The sequence below is a fragment of the Sebastes fasciatus genome, chromosome 16 (assembly GCF_043250625.1).
Source record: "Sebastes fasciatus isolate fSebFas1 chromosome 16, fSebFas1.pri, whole genome shotgun sequence".
In the NCBI taxonomy this organism is placed as follows: domain Eukaryota; kingdom Metazoa; phylum Chordata; class Actinopteri; order Perciformes; family Sebastidae; genus Sebastes; species Sebastes fasciatus.
The window spans coordinates 11654384-11675298 of NC_133810.1; the positions used below are offsets into that span (position 1 = coordinate 11654384).

Sequence of the window (20915 nt, forward strand, 5' to 3'; positions counted from 1 at the left end):
TTTCAACGTTAACAGCAACCGTTTCATGGCATTAACCACACGCAAACCTTCTGCGTCAAGATACTACGCAAAAGGCTGCCTCTGGGATCACTATAATGACACTTCTGCCCAAGCAGTAAAACCAAAGGAGCAATCATACTTAAGAGCAAATAAGGTTTAATTTTATATGGTGTTCATTTTGAAAACTATTTCAAAAATATCCCTGAAGAGAGTCAAACATGGCCAATTTTATAGATCAAAGTCTCATCTGCTTCTGGTAGTTTGGCCTCATGATTTGACAATGATAACATGGTGTTTAAAAATGCTTTGAATGGCTTCAAATGCTCTAAACTCTAGTGAAAGAAACTGGACTGTAATCTGTAAATCAAAGAGAATGGCAGCTAAGAAATGTAAGTCTGCTAGGTCTCACCGAAAATTCACATGTTCATCTCCGTGTGAACTCCCTGAAACGTGTATCTGCTATTTTTATTTAGGTCATCACCCTTGCGCGCCATCGTGCACGGCAGAACAGACTAGTCATGCGCAATACGGGTTGAGAAGTGTGTCTACCAGTGCATATATTCAATCTCACAGCACTGAAAATAGCTATCATAATGGATATATTCACTGAAGTGAAAATGCATGGCCACGATAAGCAGCAGCTCTGGTATATCTTCTCAGAGTTTTCAAGGCATGAAGGGGTGAACAGAGGAGAGAGTCCTAAGTGAATCTAGAACTTTTCAAACAGGGACTCGTCACCTATCTGATGAAACAAACTCTTTGAGGTTTTTCCTCAGGTGATCAACTCAAAAGAAATATCTCTCCATGCTTGTCATGTCTCATCTCACAAACGCACGCACACACATCTGTCCTCTGTCACATTACAACTCTCATCTTGTATTTCATCACTCTGGGTATTTTTCACTTTATTTTTTTTTTATCTGTTTGCTTATTTTTCACACAGTTTTCTCTGTTGCTGTTTACATTCTGTCTTTGTGATTATTTCCCTTACTAATTAATTTATTACTGCAATTAGTTCCTTACACATTTGCTTGTTTATTTACTTCTTTGAAGATGCATAGTTTAATAAGGCTTATAATATGTTTTCCTGCACAAATAAGCACTTTTTGTATTATTTTAATAATATATATATAATGTATTATTTTATTTTAATTGCATCTGTGTTTTTATTTTGGTGTGCAAGGGTCAGTTCACACAAATTAATAAAAAAACAAATATATTTTCTTCCATATCGCTAGCTATTTTGGTTTTATGTGCAGAGGTTTTGGGATATTTGCCTTTGAAAATCCTGCCACCCATTGACAGAAAGGTGAATGTTATTCCGTTTGAGCTGCTCAGAGCATTAAAATATTGCATCTAAAAAATTAATCGACAATGAAAAAATAATGTCTCAGTTGGTTTGGATAGTCCAAACCCATTATTTCTGCACAGTTGCAGATAAAGATCAGGCTCCACTAATATTATTAGTATTAGTAGAATTAGATTCCATTAGTGGCTGCGAAGGATTGTTTCAGACTTGTGTGATCTAACCATTTCCAATAAATCCAGAGCGTTGTAAAGTCCAAAAGACAACATTTATTGAAAAAAGATAGTCGTTTTATTATCTAACGAAATATTCTGCTTTAATCCATATTTGTTGGCGTTTAGCCTTTCAAAAACTACATTTTCACTGCGGTCAAAACACGTTTTGTTTGCTCTCCCGCCCGCCGCACACAGAGGGAGGCACTGACGAGTTAGATTCATATAAGAAAGTTGATTCTAGCTCATTTAATAATCAGCTTTTCTTAGATTCAAGTAGGGGGTGCTTCAAGGAAATTAAGTTGGGAACCACTGATTTCTTGTGTGTGCAAAAACTGACCACAATATAAGTAAGCCCTTTGCAGGTTTAACTGACTTTTCCAAAACAACATTTTGGACAGTACAGTGTTATGCTTGCATGGTAAATCCCATTGTGAAGGAAAGGGCAGACCAAACTTTCCCCGACCAAACAGTCCTCTGGGTGTTTTGTCCAGATAAACAAGAATCAAGGTGACTTCTAGCAGGAATGAAAGATTGGGTGCTTTTTTGTTTCAACAAATGAAATACAGTTGCTTAATTCCAATTCCCTCCTCTGCAGCCCTCTCAGGAGAATTTTGCTGGCTATATATGCCAATAGCTATCTATAATTATATCCGGAGTTATTTGTGTGGAGAAATGATCACACTCTGCAGAGCGTGCGGGAGGTGAGGAAGAGGTTTGCTGATAAAGCACCTGACAGAAAGTTTTCAGCCTCGCATCACTGCAAAGACAAGTATTGACAGATTATTTATGCATGCACAGACACACGTGCACATGCACCTGGTGATACTGCAGACTGGGGGGTTGGTGCGACAGCATTTTATATAACCAAATGCAGGATTGATTCTACTTATTGGGTTTTGTAGTGGTCTAGAGGTGGGGGATGCAAGAAAATTGTGAGGGGTCACGAGATGGTTGGGAAAGAAGAAGAAAATATTAATATTTTTCCGCAGTCATTGGGCCAGTAGAGCAGGCGCAGTAGCGTTTCCTTTAACTCCGCCTAATGGCATCATGTGAGGGAAACGGAAGTTGTAATCACGCCGTTGGGCAACTACGAAAAATTTCCGTCAAAGCCCGGTGCTCTTCCTAGGGGCTTGGTATAACCCCACATACACAACACCCATCTGCAGGTGCACTATCCTGACACTGCAGACACGCTCAAGCATACACTCGTTCTGTTTCTGTGTGGCTGCAGACACACACACACACACACACACACACGCACACACAGGCGTACAGAGTGCTCCCATGCCACTTGAGGGGAGGGACGGCACTCCAGGCCAAACTCCTCCACAAGTTGTGCTGATGGGGAGAGTTATCAGAGAAGCATCTTGTACAGATCCAGGCCTCAGGGCGGCACCACGACAGACTCATTCCACCTGACCGCGTTTCACCTTAGCTCTGCATTTTGTCTCTGGTTCCCCCCACCCCCCTCCTGCCTTCCTTTCATCACAAGTAATTGACGTTTTAGCCTTGAAGCATTGTACCAAGGGACCCGGGATACACACACATGCACACACACACTTTAGCTGCAGGTTATAACATTTCCACCTTTCAGCTTTTTTTTGCATTACAGTCTTAACGGTAACTTGGGTCAATTTTATCCAGTTTGCTGAGCTTTCACCAATGCGGAAAAAACTTTTTTTTATGTCAAACTTTAAAAAGAAAAACTTTTCAGAAAGTGGAGGGAAGCTAAGTTTGCTGTGTGCCAACACACATCGTGTTTGTACTAGATATTGATCCTGTAAAAACAAGCTTCTGAAACAAAAAATCTGTAACGGCTTTAGTATTTAGCTGCCCAAAAGATGCTAAACACGGTCATCGTGTCCTCTATTTTTTTCTTGGAGACCCAAAAAGACATGTTAGAGTGCTGCTGTAAACCATCCTTATTTCATCCCCTGCGGCCAAAGACACTCAATCTTGTCTTAGATATTGCTGGGATGCCAAAGAGTATGTGCTTCTTCTCAGTACTCTGGATACTTCTGTCAATGCCACACTCTCCGGGGAGCCCTCTCTACATAGTGCCATTGGCTCTCAGACCCAAGTGCCCACATTAACACGGACTTGGAAGACTTCACACTTTCCTTTTTGTAGCGACTCTCAAGACATCTTTTTACTGAACCATGAAGAAAATCACCCCCTCAAACAGGATTTCGAGGCTGCAGCCGCGATTGTATTCATTCTTCTATTCCCTGGCGGGAGTGGCTTTGTAGGGGAAGTCGAGGAGGAGACGGGTCTGACAGAGGAGGAGGAGGACGGGTGACTGTCGATATTTTGGGACACTTCCCCCTCTTCTAGCATGACTGCAAATGTCAGTCTTTACCACATTCTCATGTACACAGAAGCATGTGCAAAGTGTAGTCACTGGACATCCACATATACGGTATGAAATCAAACACACTTCAATTAAAGTGAAAATAGCATATGTGTTTGTATTAGGGGTGGGGGAAAAAATCTATTCGCCTGTGTATCGCGATTTTTTTAAATAGATTTTTTAATGCCAGAATCTATATATTTGCTTCATTTGAGTCTATGTGGAGGTAGAAGGAAGTTACCACTTTTATTGTTGTAGTCTGAGTAACGTGACGTCATATCCGTCCTGTATCCGTCAACCAAAACAGACCGCAGAAAGAACTAGAATGGCACTCGGAGAGCGCAGACCTCCGCCAAGGTGCCCAAGTACGATTGCCCCCCCTCTCCGTTCAGCTTGCGCCATCATCCAAGTGTATTTTTGTTTATTGGTTAAAATTAACCAAGTTGTTTTTGTGTATAAATATATATTGAAGAGCATTTAAGCATGTGTTGTAATCATATAACTAAATTAACTACAAATATAGCACAAACGTGTTGCGTTGTGATCCGTGTCCTCTCTGCTTCACTATGTCCCCAGCCAGTGGTCTAGAAAGTGGTCGTTTGAAAGATTAGAAATGTGGTTAACGGTATGTTGGCTGATTCAATTCTGACAATAGGAACAAAGGAACCTTCAGAAGCCGCAGCAGTGAAGAACGGTGGCAAGACATGTGAAGGATGAGGGGCTCTTTTAACTGATTACTACTGTGGATACACATCCAGAGGAGAGGTTAAATGAGAGTATAAACCCTTTCAATCTGCACATTCCTACTGCAAGTCTCTAAACATGCAGTTATATACAGTATAATTAAATATATGTTTTGGAGGAAACTTTGATTATGTTCACTGGAATTGTTTTTCTAGTCCGTGAAGTGATCTGCTCTTGTACCACACATATATCGTATAGGGAGGTGCTCAGGAGGGAAGGCTGGCATGCAAAGAGCAGGACTAGCACACCAGAGAGCAGGATTACATCCTGTGTCATGCTTGTGGTTAGGTTTAGGCTGAAAAAAGGGATAGGGAAATTGGTTTGGTTAGCTAATACTGAAAAAGTAAAAACACGCTGTCTTGTGCTTCAAGTCAGCATTGATCTTTTCAATATTCAACCAATACAATGATCTTTCCCCAACCTTTACCAAGCACTTTGAGTGCCTCAACAGAACCATAAAAACCTTAATAATGTTTCAGTTGCCCTGAGCAAATACTGAAGGTAAAGCACGATAAATATGCTGTCAGTGATGAGTTTTGCAAATATGTTCAGCATTTTGTGACTTTCCAAATACTGATTTAAAAGAGCTTCCAAATGATCCCTCTCCTTTTATATGTAGCCTAATACTTCTTCCTAACATACAGTGACCGAGCAAACTCTGGCGAATGCAGCGCAAAAAACAGTCCAGATATACTACATGCGATGTCGCTGTCTATTACATAGAGAGCGCGATGATGATTAACTGTCAGTTACTGTCATTGTCAATTATTTTGATCAGTGAAAATAGGTTGGGAGGTGCGCAAAACTTAGCATAAATAAAGCCAGGACGAGCGTTTTTTTTCAAACAAACGACACGTTGCTTTGCCCGTTCGCTGACGCACTGAGCACGTCAGGACATCTTCATTTGGGCAAAGTGAAACAATCTGATGTTCGCTCGCTCACTCGCTGGTTCGCATCGAGTCCAGTTAGGAAGAGGTGTAAGAAAGTCTCACAAAAATGCACAGTAAGGAAGGAAGACAATCAATATTAGCAAACTAAATGATAGGACGTGTGTGTGGACAGTTTAGTGCAAGTCAAAAGTCCCATTGTTGAGGAGACGTATAGATTTCAATTTTAGATTGTAATATATTCCCTGGTTGAAGGCCAGTTTATAATTGAAGGAAAGACGCAGCAACTGTCCTCTGTCACAAGAAAATGGATAGACTACATAACTGCCAGAATCCTACTGGTGATCCTCATCAAGATGAATGATGCTAAGTGAACACAAACACACATCCAGTCACACGCCAGATCCAACACAGGCTACACGGCAGCGCTAATGGGTAAATAAAAGTTCTTGTAAATCAGTCACGGTGTTAGCACGAGTTGAGCTGAAGCACAAGCTGAGAAGCTCTCTCTCTCTCCCTCCAGGGCTAACTTAATGGCATGCTGCTCCAATCCTTAACATCAAGGCTGAGACAACAGTGGGCACCGTGTCAGTACTAACTCTCTTTCCGTGTCTGTCAGTAGCGAGGCCTGACAACCGCTGAGAAGGAAGGCGTGCTTGACAAAGAAACGCATACACATTGGACGCATTATCATTTGTGGCGTAAGCAAACACTAACAACCTTACACATGCAATGTTTCATTGTGTGTGTAGTTTTTAAGGTATGCAGTGGATTTACACCGGGTTCATATCTTTCCTCTGTTGCCAGTACAATGCCACCAAAATAAAACTCTCCCGTCTCTCTTGGTGTATCTAAATCTATCCCCCCCTCTCCCTCTCCCTCTCCTCTCTGTGATCGGTCTGAAACATTGTTCTTCCTCCCTGTCTCCGAGCGCCCACCCTCTCTTTTCACGCTGGTGTCTGTAAGCAGATTATCAGTCTAAAGTCCTCCTCGACGGGTGTAAACCTGACGCTGGTTTTAATAGACTCCATTTGCCACAGCAACGCAAAACAGTCGCTGGCTTTTGATTCATGAGCAACACACAGGCACTCAGACGCAAATATTTAAACACAAACCATATACATGAGATTATTACAAAGGCGTACACAACTCAACTGACACAGTCACACACACATAATCTGTTACTGCTGACTCACAAAACCAGCAGGCTCAACTCACACTGAATATATGTTTTGTCAACTGCTGTTTCCAAGGTCATGAATGAACTTTTAAGCTCCACTTTTTAAGCCAACATGGACGAGAAGTCCTTAAAGTGCACAAAGGAAAAAGTAAATTTTAAATTTGTTTTCAGCAAACCAGCTCACCCACATCAACTGAATGTTTCCTGCCCAGTGTGGTGAAGAGACAAAGTGAACCAGCAGTTATATAGAAAGCTGTAAGCTTTACATTAGCTGTATTGTGTAGCTGTATGATATAAAAAAATATTAATCATTAAGCCCTATGTTAGCAAAATAATGGACATGGGGGAAAAAATAGATACAGCATACTATCATGATATTTTGCGTGGCAATATTATATCAATACTTGGACATCAAGTATTGATCTTTTATTATATAAACTATTACTATAACTACTATACAGGTCAATTCATTGAGAGAGCGTTCCTATTGGCTGTGCTCCGGTCATGTGACCAGAACTTGGCGTTCCTTCAGAAGATTTCATAATGGCGGCAGGGTCACAAACTTTCTCATTTTACAGCTAAACCGTGCACTACAAGATGATTCTGAAAACATTTGAGGCGAGAAATAAACATTACAGTAACAGAATATTGATTCATATTTGATCAGCGCTGCCTAGTTTGACCGTTTGGTGGGAGTTCGCGAGTTATTGACAGCCGACTCTCATAGACAGCAGCTGGACAGCAGACCTCAGATCAGCTCTGACTGGTTGTTTCCCCCGGTATGTGAAATCTTGCAGAGGCACATGATTTTTTTCAGGTTACCTGTCTCATGTAATACTGTCACAATATAGCGACCGTTTTATAAATAATTACTTTTTTGAATTATATTTGCTCCAATCTCGCCTACTTCAGCTTTAACTTTCATGAACTGAAAACACACTCTTTCACTGATTACTACATTATGTCTTCCTAGAGAAAGGTTTGTTTGATTCAGACACCATCACTGTCAGGTTTTTAAGATTTATGAGGCTGAACACATACAGTTTGGTGTTTACTAGCTGTCATCTTAATGCATCATTTTTACATCTGCCAAGTGGTGAATAGCTATATAGGTCCTAATCGTCAGCCACAGATCTGGGGTCTCATTTATAACCATTGTGTACGCACAAAACGGGGCCTGAAATGTGTGTACGTCACCTCCCACGAATGTTGTGGGAAGTGGTATATAAAAACAAACTTGACGGGAGAATCTGTGACCCGTGTGTAAGCACATTATGGAGGCCGGGGAAATTGGCGATTGCAGATGGTGAGGTGGTAATTTGAAGCCAGATTGTAGAAATTACATTTTTATCATAAACATTCAAACCAGCAGTGTTATTTGTGTTCATGCTAATGAGCCATAACTATTCCGTAAGCACCTTTCATTCGTAAAATATATAAGCCAACTCAAATCTCAAAGTAAATCAAGAAACATTCATGAGGTGCTTTGCATTGACCATTTATGGCTGAATGTGGGCGTGTCCAGGGCGGAATATGAGGCTGATCCACAGACATTTCCAAGTTGATTTGTGATTTATAAAAGGAAATTGGGCACTGGCAGGCGTACGCACATACATTTCCTCATTTGTACATACGCAATCATTTAGTGTGGATCCTATACGCACTGTTTTATAAATGAGACCCCTGGGCTTTTACTGTATACCCACCAACAGTACATCAGTGGATTGATTAACAGCACAAATGGATGCTTTATAAGTTCTTTTAGGATATCTACCTGAGGGGCAGATACGTCTGCCGGTTTAGAAGCGATAGGGCTGCCACAACTGAAAAGTTGTGGCAGCTTTGAACTGTGGCAGTCATGATTTTGAACTAACTTTTTTTGCCTTCCCAGAAAAAAAAGCTCCTGCTGATGAAGTGATGATGAAATGAATCTCTACAGTCTGTACTTGTGAATTACTGTAAGTTATTTTTGAAATCCCGAGAGCGGAGATTTTGATTGGACTCTGATTGGCTGCTTCCTGCTGCAGTGTCAGAGTGACGACTGATTGCTCTCTTTCTCTCCGTCCTTTGCTCTCTCTCTTTCTCTCTCTCTCTCTCTCTTCCCCTTGATAATCTGTTGAAAGTTTGTCCAACACTGCTGCAAGTCCGTGACTCGACGAGCTTCAAAGTAAATTCCACAGTCTTCTCCTAACATGTCGTAGCCTCGGAGCACAGGCCGTCCCCGAGCAGCCGCTCCCTGCAGATCGAAAAGCAGGTCTGCTGTCATCGCGCTTAATGAAGACCTTGCATTCTATTTCATCAACCCTTTCTTCTTCCTCCACCCGTCCTCTACTACGCATTGCATATGGCGATTTCATTATTAATAAGCGCTCATCTCTCCACTAATGAGTACACTGATTTCAGAGTTGTTTCGTTTGGAGTGTCACGCTTTTTTTGTGACAAAAATAAAATAACATTTTCTCGCTTTTGATTTTTGTGAATGTACTTTTTTGGCTGACGCTTGAGATTAAACTTTACATCATCTCTTGTTCAGATAAACCTCAGAAAACGGGGTGAGTAAACATGCAACTAATAATGAGAAGAAAGATTGTGAAAGAGGGAGAGATTCAAACGAGCAGGCCTTATTAATGCAGTCTAGAACCTGACGGTAACCTTTCAAGCTCAAACATTTATTTTTGCAAGTAACATTTCATGCCAATTACACCTAGGACGGAGTCATTTCATCTCCTTTCCTCTCTCCTCTAATCTCCTTTCTTCTAATCCCATCTTTGCTTCACTCACTTCTCTCCATCTCTTCATTTATCTCATCTGCTCATCTTTCCTTTCCACCGCTCTCCTTTTCTGCATTTCTCTCTCCTCTCTCTACCTTTCACCATTTCACCTGTTAGTTCCGGCGCAGCATACAGCCTGAGAGCTGTCGGCGAGCAGCAGATACACTTTCTCCCCCTGTGGTCGCAGAACCAACCTAGTCAGACCCCAAGCAACAGCTCTGAGCCACTCGTCCTCCTGCAAGACACTGATAGAAGTGCTGTGGTTTGTTTTCCTGCAAGTGTTAATTATGTAACCCAATTATACCATCACAGAGCTGACGCGGGGAAGCTAAATTAAAAGTGATTGGCTTCATTACAGTCGCCTGAAAAGCTGCGCAGGGTGCTTTCAGGAGGCCCTATTTAAAGTTACTTCCCTGGTGAAAAACACTCCGATCCGTGGGATGTCATCGTATTGGATTTTTTGGGGGAATCGTTGCAGCATAGGTGTTGCATATATTTAGCGCAAATTGGATTTGCGTTCATTTCCATAAGGACGCATATAGACTAATGTTTAAAAATAAACAGGGCCTCCGTTGCTTCCAGTCATTGTTGCTTTGCTTGTTTGTATTGTTGTACCGCCAGACAAGTCATTACCGCAGCAAGACGGAGCCAAAAGGTCGTCATTCTCCTGCATTAGTGCAACCTGGGAGCTTTCAAAACCAGAAAGGTCGTGATCTGCATAAAGTTCTCCATCTCCACACGTAAACTATGATGTAACCCCGCGATCCATTCTGCATTATGACTCAGTTAGGCACACCCTCCTTTGATTAATGTAAAACCAGGTTGACTCATGCAATATGTATGACCCATTCATACATTTGTAACACTGAAAATGTGCAAAAGTGAAACACTGATGACTGTAATAGATGCAGGCACAGTCTAAGCCTGTGAGAAGATTCTTGTCTGATATAATGTTTAACCAGCTCATTGCACTGAACATTAAAGCCCCTGAATACATAGTTTCAAATCTTATTAAAACATTTTGATATAACTATTAATATTCACGACTAAAAGAGCAACAATTAAAGCTCTGTCGGATTGATTGTTGTATATTTTGCTCATGTTGCTATTATTTTTATTGTATATATTTTGTGTGTCTAACTTATTAAACTGCTTTGTATGTAGTTTATATCACTTATATACGTTTGTTGTGTGTTTTGCTAATGTTGCACATTGCTGTTTTTATTATATGTACAGCCATTTGAGGCATGCTTTGTGATATTGGGCTGTAATAAACTTTGACTCGACTTGATTGGCCAGAGAGTTAACAGCATGACACGTATCAGACGTAGCACCGACAGACAATATAATATGTCATTTGTTACTATATCCAAAGTGCAATATCGCAGTCTTTCGCGATGTGTTTATTGTGCGAGTTGACATCGCGATGACGATAAGAAAAACGATATATTGTGCAACCCTATAGCTGAGCCTGATTTCAATGTTATTAGTCTTGCAGTTTGACCTGATGACTTCACCTTCTGCACAAAGGTTCATGACAATTCATCCAGTAGTCGCTGAGATATTTCAGCCTGCAAGTGGTGGACCAACCTACCGACCTCCGGTGCCATCCCTACACAACGCTAGCTCGACTAAGCTGTTTCATCGAGACTGTGTGGGTGTCGTATAATCAGATTTCATTAATGGCGGTCTGGCAACGTACAGATAGCACACCACCCCGCAACTTTCACATCACATTTTGATTCAGAAATCACTAAATCCCGATTGTTGTACTGAAGTATGTGACCTTACCTTTTTTCCAGCTGACCCCCGCCCACTTCAAACCAGAGAGAAGAGCAGCAAAGACAGGAATCTCTAAGTGTGAAACAACCACAACTGTTCTAACTTTAAATTGAGTTCATGTAGGACCCCATAGCTCATAGTAAGAAGTTGATTGGGAAAATGTATCATATTATGCTAATCATTATTTAATGAGATTGTGCCTATATCTGCCTTATCATACATGTCGACTATTAACCTTGTGATACTGATATTAAAATGATGCTGCTGTGCATATATATGCAAGTTTTCCACCCATTCTCATTCATTATAATCATGTGACTACCCGCAAAAGTAGGTCAGATTATGCCAAAGTGAAAATGCGAGCCAGTCTCTCCCTCCTTGGGCCTCAACATCAGACAGAGGGGGGTTTGGGTGTGAGGCCCCGCTACAGTCTAGCATCTTGTCCGGAGGATGTATTTGAACATCAATCTGCCTCGGGCTACGAAATAGAAGATTAGCTGCAGCTCTGTGGGCTGTTTTCAAATTAGGACTTACTTGTACACACTTAGCTGTAGTTACTTGCTTCTTTATTTTGCCTACTCATTTTGCTTGTTTTGATCCGTTATACTTTTTAAGTCCTGGTAAGTTATATACTGAATTAATAGTCTACATGTAAGGGGAATGAGTACTCGCCAATGTATCCCCCCTTGACCTACTTCTGATGACAAAGGGTTTTAAAGACACTTGACATTTAGTTTGTTTGGAGTGAATTACCTTCTCTGGGTGGCTTGATTCCACATCAACTCCACATCAACTCCACAGCATGACACTGACATAATCGCCTCCTCTTGATCAAGGGCCTCATCTACCTGGTGAGACAGCAGAGCAGAGAGAGAAAGACTGTGATGAGGGAAAGAGACGAAGAGGAGAGAGAGGAAGGGGGACAAAATGAGGGACGAAGAAGGGAGGGATTGGGGAAGAAGGGTGTGAAGGAAGTGCATTCAGCTCGGTTAAGTGTGACTGCCACACTTTACTGTATATTTAGCCTCCGTAAACGGAGAGAGCTATTTTTATGTACCAAACCGAAAGCGATCCTTCGCTCAAACTTCAAAACTGCTTTTCCACTTTTCCACTTCATGGTCACTGCTCATGTCTGCTTTCCATACATGAAACAAGGATGAAATTGAAGATTGCAAGGTGCTTCATTTAAATTGGAGAGGAGTAGTCATGCTAACCAAACATTGGTAATCTCATCGATGCATCACACTTATGTTCATCACTTAATCGTGCAGCCTTTGGCACTCCTCCTCTGTTTCTCAGCCCACCGTTTTGTTTGCATCTGCCCTCATTCCTGCTTCTCTCACCTTCTTTCTTTCTTTCTTCCCAACATGTCTCCAAACTCCTACACGTTCCCTGCCTCAGTCATTCCCTCCTCCATGAAGTAAGCACTTTCAAAAAGTCTTCAACATGAGGTATGAACCAACACTGCCCCCCAAAGGCTGAAGGAATTTGGGAAAACCAGTGAAGACGTTCAGGAAGAGAAGAAGTTCCCAACCCTCACCACCAAAAACCTCATTAATAACATTGATATTGTTAAACATTTAAAATGGTTTGAGTCCTAAATGGTTCAACTAATCCAAAAATACGCTAGACAAAAATGACTTTATGAACCTTTTTTGAAATGTAATGGCCTTGTGTGTTGCCTAAAGTGAGTTATTTATTCCTGTATCAGCAATGAGCTGCAGTGGCTGATCTGTTATGCTTCACACGTACACACTTAATGAAATTCTCGCTCTGACTTTACTGAAAACAGAATGTAGATTTTTAAATCAGTGGGGATATACAACGCATAAGATTTATTTGAGAAAACAAGTGAATAACAGAATCAAGACCGATTTATCAATGTGAACTGAAGACAATACTTGTTTGATGATTTTCTTTTTAAAATTAGAATATGTTGATGAGAGTCTTTAAAGCCCCTCCCTCCAGTGTATTTTGGCATTTCCATGATATTTCATAATTATTTGAGTCATTTCCTGACTAAGTTGATTAGCCACTCAATGTTTTTGACAAATAAGTCAGTCAGTTTGTCTTTCTAGTTAGTTAGCTAGCACAACTTGTTGCAGTAGCAAAATCACAAAAACCCACCGGCAGAATGTGCACAACACTCTGACTGTCTCTCTCACTCGCTCTCTTCTTTACCATCTCCTGCTGGAGATAAATTAATGGAAAGCAGCCGATGCCGTCCTGGAGGTGTGCCGGCCTCTAACAGATCCGGACGACGGGAGCGCACAACTTTCAGGTCACAAATCAGAGTGCAGTCCGGTGTCGGTGCTGAAGCTGAGGCGAGAGCGGCCGGTGCTGGTGGACTGTGCGCCCCCAAAACGTCCCGAAATTGCATTTCTAACGGCGGACCTCGGAGGAGACGGTAAAGAAGAGAGAGTCGGTGTGTTGCTCTAATTCCTGTCTGATAAACACTAAATTCACCTGAACTTGTTTCATCTAAACTGGGTTGAAAAACGATGCAATCTGGTTGCCATGGTAATGAAATACGTCGGAACGTTAAGCAGTAACACTGGCTGGAGGGGGGCTTTAAATGACCAGTCCAGGGTATGAATACAATTGCAGGTGTATGTCAACATTATCAATGGTAGCACATAACTGCTGTTACCAAAAGGAAAGGCTGTGATATGAAAAGGATGTGTCTCTTAATGTATGTCCAATAAGCAACTGAAATCTGAAATTGCTCATTCAGTATTTTCAGGGATGAGGAGCCACCGTTATGAGGACTTGAGTCTTGCCATCAGCTTAACGTTTAGTCTCTTCATTTTGTCATTAAATTTGCACTACAAAGTACATCCAATTTTCTGGCATTAATACTGTATGTGTTGATTTTGCAGTGACAGTCATTTGTTTTGCTGTTTATTTAGTCAGCGCCGCCAGCGGATATGGCTCTGAGGCGGCTTTTCTGAACTATCTCTAAAGAGTTAAATCAACTCTGATGGATGTGGACTTATATAACCACTGGCACGGCATTTCCTTTTTTTTTTACACTCTGAGTTTAATTAACAGTGACGATTTCGCCGCGTACCAATCACTTTGTAAAAGCACTTGTCACTTTTTTCCTAAATGCTGGCTACATCCTTTTTGGGGAGCCAAACTGTTCACATCATTCACACTAGAACAGGATGGGTGCTGACAGGAGAAGAAACAGTGGCGTCGTAGATAATAAGACACCGCAAAAAACTTTGAAAGTCAGAATCTGCCACCTTATGATGATCACTATTTTCAGACTTCTAATCTTCAGTTATGTTGTTAGACGTGAATGAAAACATGTTTTAGAAGTGCCAGACAGATGTTTCATGGAAGCTCTGAGGTGGTTATATATTTGTTTTTTGCAGAGTAGTGTTTTGCAGTGCTGCAGTGCAATCACATACATCAGCATTTCCATTACTACTGCATAAAAATTACCATTCGCCCCTGGCATTGCTGTATACTTTACACGGAACCTCGGTCACCTACAAGGCATTGATATTCAGTATTCAGGGTGGTTTCTGAGCTGCATGCAGAGTTAGCACACTCCTCCACCCTCTACAGTAGCCATCAGCATCCCCTCAGCTAGGTGATTTTAGTGGAATCTGTTGTAATCTACTGCAGCAGTGACACACACCATCAACTATCAACTTATGATGTCCCTATTTATTTCATTTTGTCAAATTTTCAAGAATAAACATTACAAATTAATTAACAAGATATCTCCCAACTTTTAGCTTCAGTAGGCAGTTTTTGGCTTCATTGGGCAAAAATTCCATAATAACCTTTCAGCATATTGTAATGCAAGTGTTCTGAGAGAAAACTAGACTTCTACACCTCCTCATAACTCTGTTTTCAGGCATTAAAAATATCTAGCCTGTGACGGAAGACTTTGGCCAATTCCAGGTCATTTCAGAGAGAGAGCATTCCTATTGAGCGTTCCTATTGGCTGTGCTCCGGCTGGTGGGCGGCGCTTGGTATTTCCTCAACTGATCTCAACATGGTTGCCAGGTCACAAACGTTCTCATTTTTCAGCCAAACGGTACACTACAAGATGTCTCTGAAAACATTTGAGGCGTGAAATAGGCATTACAGTAACAGAATATTAATTCATATTTGATCAGCACTGCCTAGTTTCACTGTTTGGTCGGAGTTCGCGAGCTGCTCAGAGACGGCAGACTCCAGATCAGCTCTGATTGGTTGTTTTCCTCCGGTCTGTGAAATCTTGCAGATGCCATTAGGAGCACCGGAGGACAGAGGCACATGATCTTTTTCAGATTACCTGTCTCATGCACTACTGTCAGGATACATATAGGTATAAAAATAACTTTTTTTCATATCATCATCACGTTTGCTCCATTTCTACCCACTGCAGCTTTAACAGCAAGACAATACTCACAAAAACCTTTGCATTAATGGAGGGGAGCCATAAGAATCTGATTAAATCAGAACATGTTCTCGTCCCAACTTGTCACATACCGCCACTTTGTCACGCCCCTTGGCGTCACTTTACGCTTAGGAAACAATACCACTTAGCTACGCTTAGGGAAAAAACACATGGTTGGGCTTAAAACTTCTACATTTTTAAAGTGGAAACTGAAATTTGTGAACACGGGACACGAACAAACAGCTGATTGTAATGCACGGGACGCAAACAGCGGTCTCCTGGATTAAAGCCTTTTGTTTGTTGGACCCATTCATAACCCTTCCCACTCGCCCTGTGTGTGTCTTTTCACTCTGTAAACTACGTCACCACACTCCCGGCGCCCTTTCTCGGAGCATTACTGTTGCCGTGGATGGGTTTATATTGTAGATAAAGAAACGCCCGGTGCATTTCATACAGGCGCTTCATACAGGGAATGCGAACAGGCTGGTGGGAAAGGACATGTCTCTGTGTCGGAGCTGTTGTTGATATTTTTCTGGGGCCCCACAATTTCAGCACTCCTGGATTTATGTAGCAAGTAGTGGCCTTGCGTCTGTGTTTGCTTCAGTAACAGCTGCTCCCTTCAAAGTATATTTCCTCAGTAATTTTCACTGACAGTGCCACTGTAACTATGAAGACCGTAGTGACATACTGCTTTAGTTTAAGTTCGGAAAAATCAATGTGTACAGCGACAAGCAGTGCAGTAAAAGTTTGATTTTGTTATGTACGGTTTCCTGATCTGTGTTGCACTCGACTTTACTGGCATAAGTTTTCACAGGATGTTTATTTGTCTGCTGTAATCCTAATAGCTGTGACTGATGGTGTGAGGAGAGATGAGGACGCCAAATGACTCATGATCATAAAGATGCAATGCTATGTGCATCATGAAACAGTGAGTAAGACTACCAATTAGTCAATCCAAATGAATCTTGCTACCGGCTGTGGGTATTAAGTATCCCGGATCAAGTCCCATGAATTACTAATTTACATTTCCACTTGTGTTGCTTGTAAATCACAAGAACATTTGGATTTTACAATTCAATGGCTTTGGCAGCGTTTTGTTTTCTGAGGAGGCAGTTCAGGCATTCAGATTCATGATTGGACTTGCAAATTTTAAAGGCTGGAAGACATTAGTCTCTGTTACGTGTAAAACAACTGTGAACTAACGGTCGGTCATGAAAAACAATGAGACAGAGACGTGTTGTTGGATAAATAAATAAGTCTTTGACGGATCATCAGTCCGTCAAAGACACCAAACAAAGCAGCAAGCAGACACACACATATTCTGGATGATAGTGGGTTGATGATTCTAAATTACCCATGAACAGTGAGGCCAGGCTATGTCGCTCTGTCTGTGAGGCAACTGTCTGTGATTACAACTCGAATCACTCAGAGCCTGACTGATAAAACCGCAGATGTGAGGTCATCAGCATCTATACAAACGCTGAATGATAATTAACTGTATATTTAGAGACAGCCCAACAAACACAGGACTTTCAACCAGCAAACAGGTGAGGATTTTTTTAAGTTAGTGACATGTTTTCCGAACTTTTTTTTTACATTACATTACACGTTTCCGTACATATTTTACTTCGTTTACATACTTATTTTAAGCCCAACCATGATGTTTTTTGTAAACCTAACTAAGTGGTTTTGTTGCCTAAACCTAACTGCGGACGTTACCGTAGTTTGGTTGCGTGGTGTACTAATGACACATAAAAAGCCTAAATGCGTCCTCATGACACGTGGAATGTCCATCAAATGTCGTGCTATTGATACACCTTCCCATGAAATCAGGTTGTGCTGTTGCATAGTTTGTCCACCGAAGAGGTCTGACAAGATTGCTTTTAAACTGTAAAATGTTCCGCTCAGTACATATCTTGGTTGTTAATGGCCAAATTGAAGGGATCGTTCATTTTTTTTATTGGGTTTTTATTGGTTTTTTTTAATCTTATGTAAAAAGTCATTAACAATGGTCTCATAAATTCGGTATTGGCCAAGCTCTAATTTGTACTATTGATCTGGCTTATCCATTTTTATCAATACAGCTGCCTAGACAAGCTGTCTAACAACTCACGTTTAACTGCCACCAGAAGCGTCTTTTTAGGCTGCAAATAATGATTATTTTTATTAACCCCTTAAAACTCTGATGGTCTGTCGGACGCTATTCTGTCTTTCAGAGGTTGTTGCGGGCTGATTTTTTAAGCTAGAGTGAAGATAATATCATATGAAACAAGAAAACCATTGGATCCATTGGTACCAAACTTCTCATGCTAGCTTGTCGGGAAGATCGCTAAATAACACTGTTAAGTTAGGCAAAATTTTGGCGAGGAAAAACTGGCATGGCAATTTTCAAAGAGGTCCCTTAACCTCTGACCTCAAGATATGTGAATGAAATGGGTTCTGTGGGTACCCACGAGTCTGACTGACTCCGTCTTGTCAGCTAAATGGCAATATCTACGTAGAGAGTGTGCTAACATTAGCTAGCCACCATATGCTACTGGTCATACCAGACCAAATAAGTCTGTAGCCGCAAAACTTGAATTATGAATGAAAAAAAATGAGTTTTTACTGCTCTTAAATTCAACTCTCATTTGTTAGAGGAAGAATGACTTATTTCTTCTTTTGACAGTTACTCAGTCTCATATTTAAAAAAAAAACAAAGGGATTCATTTTGTCATATTATGAGAAAGAGAAGTCATCACATTGGAGATGCAGTAACCTACCAATGTTTGTAATTACTTAAAACAGTTGACCGGTTATTTTGTAGTGTTGTTTATGGTGTAGCACAGTTATTACCCTGTGCTTTTTTTGATCTGATAGGATTTCTTTATGTGTTGACTGTGTCTCAACTAGATGAGTATATACACCATGTATCCGAATTGCACTCAGCACAAGTGTCCGTCACAGCAAATGAAGCACTAGAGGAATGTTACAGCGCAAAACAAATCCTGTCAGCAGCAATGTGGCTTCACAGTGTCGCCAGCGCATCTTTTCACCGTCTCAATAAGTGGCCTGAGAGCTGAAGCCGTCAACGGAAAGGTCAGCTTTGTTTCTGAAAGGCTGCTGGAAATAATTCCATTTAATCTCATCTAATGATCATCTTTTCTGTCACAGCTGAGGGCAGCTACCGTCTTGCCTTTCTTTCCCTGTGAAGCACTGTTCACTTCCAATAGTGTTACAGTGTTTGGCTGTTAAACACTGATAGTAACCCTAATTACCTTCCCTCTCCAGACAACACAGACCTATGTGCTGTGTCATCTGTTCTCTTTGTACATCTGCATGACCCCTAGAGGATTAGGAAGTGACCCCTGCCTCAACAGTGTCACTGGAACGCTGCCTAATGAGACACACACACACACATGCGGTATGCTCAGAAAAAGAAATGGGGAGTAATGAATATCGTGGCAGCTGCACTGTAGACCAACTATCCAATTACTGTCAGTGTGGTGAAGCTGTGTGTTGTAAACGATGCAGCTCTGGTGCTGTAAGGGCTGAAGAATTTCTCAGAGGCTTTAAACATTAGTTAAACAAGACTTGGTTGTAACAATAAAAACAATACATTCATGCTTTTTCTCAACAATTCGTTGGTCTGGACTACTCATCTTGAGTGTTATTGTCTTATTTCAGTCACTGTGGGTAATTGACCCTTCGCTAAAACCCCTCACTAGAACGACCACTGCTCAACCCTACGTTAGCAACCGTAACTAGGTGCAGGATGTCTGTCAAGCTTTCAGCGGTGTGTATGGAACCGGAAAGTCCGTCAGCAGATTTCCTCAAAATTCAGCTAATGTAAAATTTTGTTGCTTTTCTGAAGCAAAAAAAAAAGAGGATATGGATTAAACAGCATGGAAGACCTCGCTCACAGCTGAATCATCCAAGATCAACAAAAACACCTTTCCTTTCTCCAAGGTAAAATGAGAATAATGTTAGCAAGCTTAGCACGTATAAGCAAACAAAGATGGTTAAATATCAATTATTATTAATTTAAGAGATCCAGTGTATGGATCAAGTCCACATGTGTGCCTCTAATGAAAATACCCATAACTAGAAAGACACTCGAAGAGCGCAGACCTCCGCCCCCCTCTCAGTTGTGTAGGTGTATTATTGTTTATGTTGAGATCAGCTGTATGTAGCGGAGCATCGTAAATCACTTCATTCAAACTGGACAGAAACAAAATAAAACTCACCTAAACCGTCGTCGTTACTCTTTTCCAACAATCACCAAGTGTGCTATGGATGAACTCAACTGTTATTTCAGAGTTTAATGTGAAAAAACGCTGATTCTACAGTTGTTCCCCCCCCATCCCCCGCTCTCTCTCTGAAGGAAGAAGGCGGGGTCATGTGTCATCACTGCGCATGTGTGACCATGATCCGGATCGCCACCAAATTCTTAGGGATTTTTCATTGTGCCACACCCCACCCCTCCAAAAAAAATCATTCAAATCCACCATGGACTTTTGGAGTAATCCTCCAAACGGACAAATCAACAAATCAACAAACCAACAAACCAACGCCGGTGAAAACATAACCTCCTTCCTAGGCCTTCAGCCTTGGCGGAGGTAATAATGCGTTCTTACTGACCTCATGGCCGAGTGCGCCACAGGTTCTCCAATAGTAGACACTGCAAGAAAAAACAAAAGGGAGAGAGGCCAGAGGAGGAGGCTTAAGGTATCACCTGTCTTCGACATACAATGCTTTCCTGGCATCCCTTCCCAGGAGATTAAACAACCATTCACACTTGACCTCACTGGACAGTCATTCCCACTAAGCATCAGCTGACTCTACCGACCCATAACTACAGTCATCACACCTAGGAGCACCAATGTACTGAGTGCTTTCTACTATCCTGCTAATGACCACACAGAGGTTAAGATTCCTGGGTTCCCCTGCCATTTAGCCAGAACTGAAGAAGCATCTTGGATAAGAAGTGAAACGTCTTCGAGAATCTAAAAACCAAGTCCAGTTGCAGCTGATTTAACCCTTACTCGAACTAGGAGTAAGTAGTAAGTAAGTAGTATAAGTGAATTGCTTATTATAACAGGTCTGCATCCATATGAATTGCACGTCAAGACCTCAATCTGAAGTGAGCCAGACTTGTCACGACCTCTGGCAGCTAAAAAGTAACTAACCACGTACAGCGCGGCACAAAGCCAGCTCTTTACTCCTTGATTTGGTGCCAAACACGACAGAACCGATGAAACAATCATCTAAAGGACGGGGGCGGAGAGGTGAAGAGGCAGTC

At 41.4% G+C, this 20915-nt stretch overlaps 1 long non-coding RNA gene across 5 annotated transcripts in view; it reads right to left on the minus strand.

Annotated features, from left to right (window-relative positions):
- The window catches only part of LOC141752843 (uncharacterized), a 233080-nt gene that overhangs the window by 142151 nt on the left and 70014 nt on the right, over positions 1-20915 (minus strand). For all 5 annotated transcript variants that reach the window (XR_012590349.1, XR_012590348.1, XR_012590350.1 and 2 more), the window contains exon 3: positions 11989-12083. This is a non-coding gene — a long non-coding RNA (uncharacterized LOC141752843). The remainder of the gene's footprint in view (positions 1-11988; positions 12084-20915) is intronic.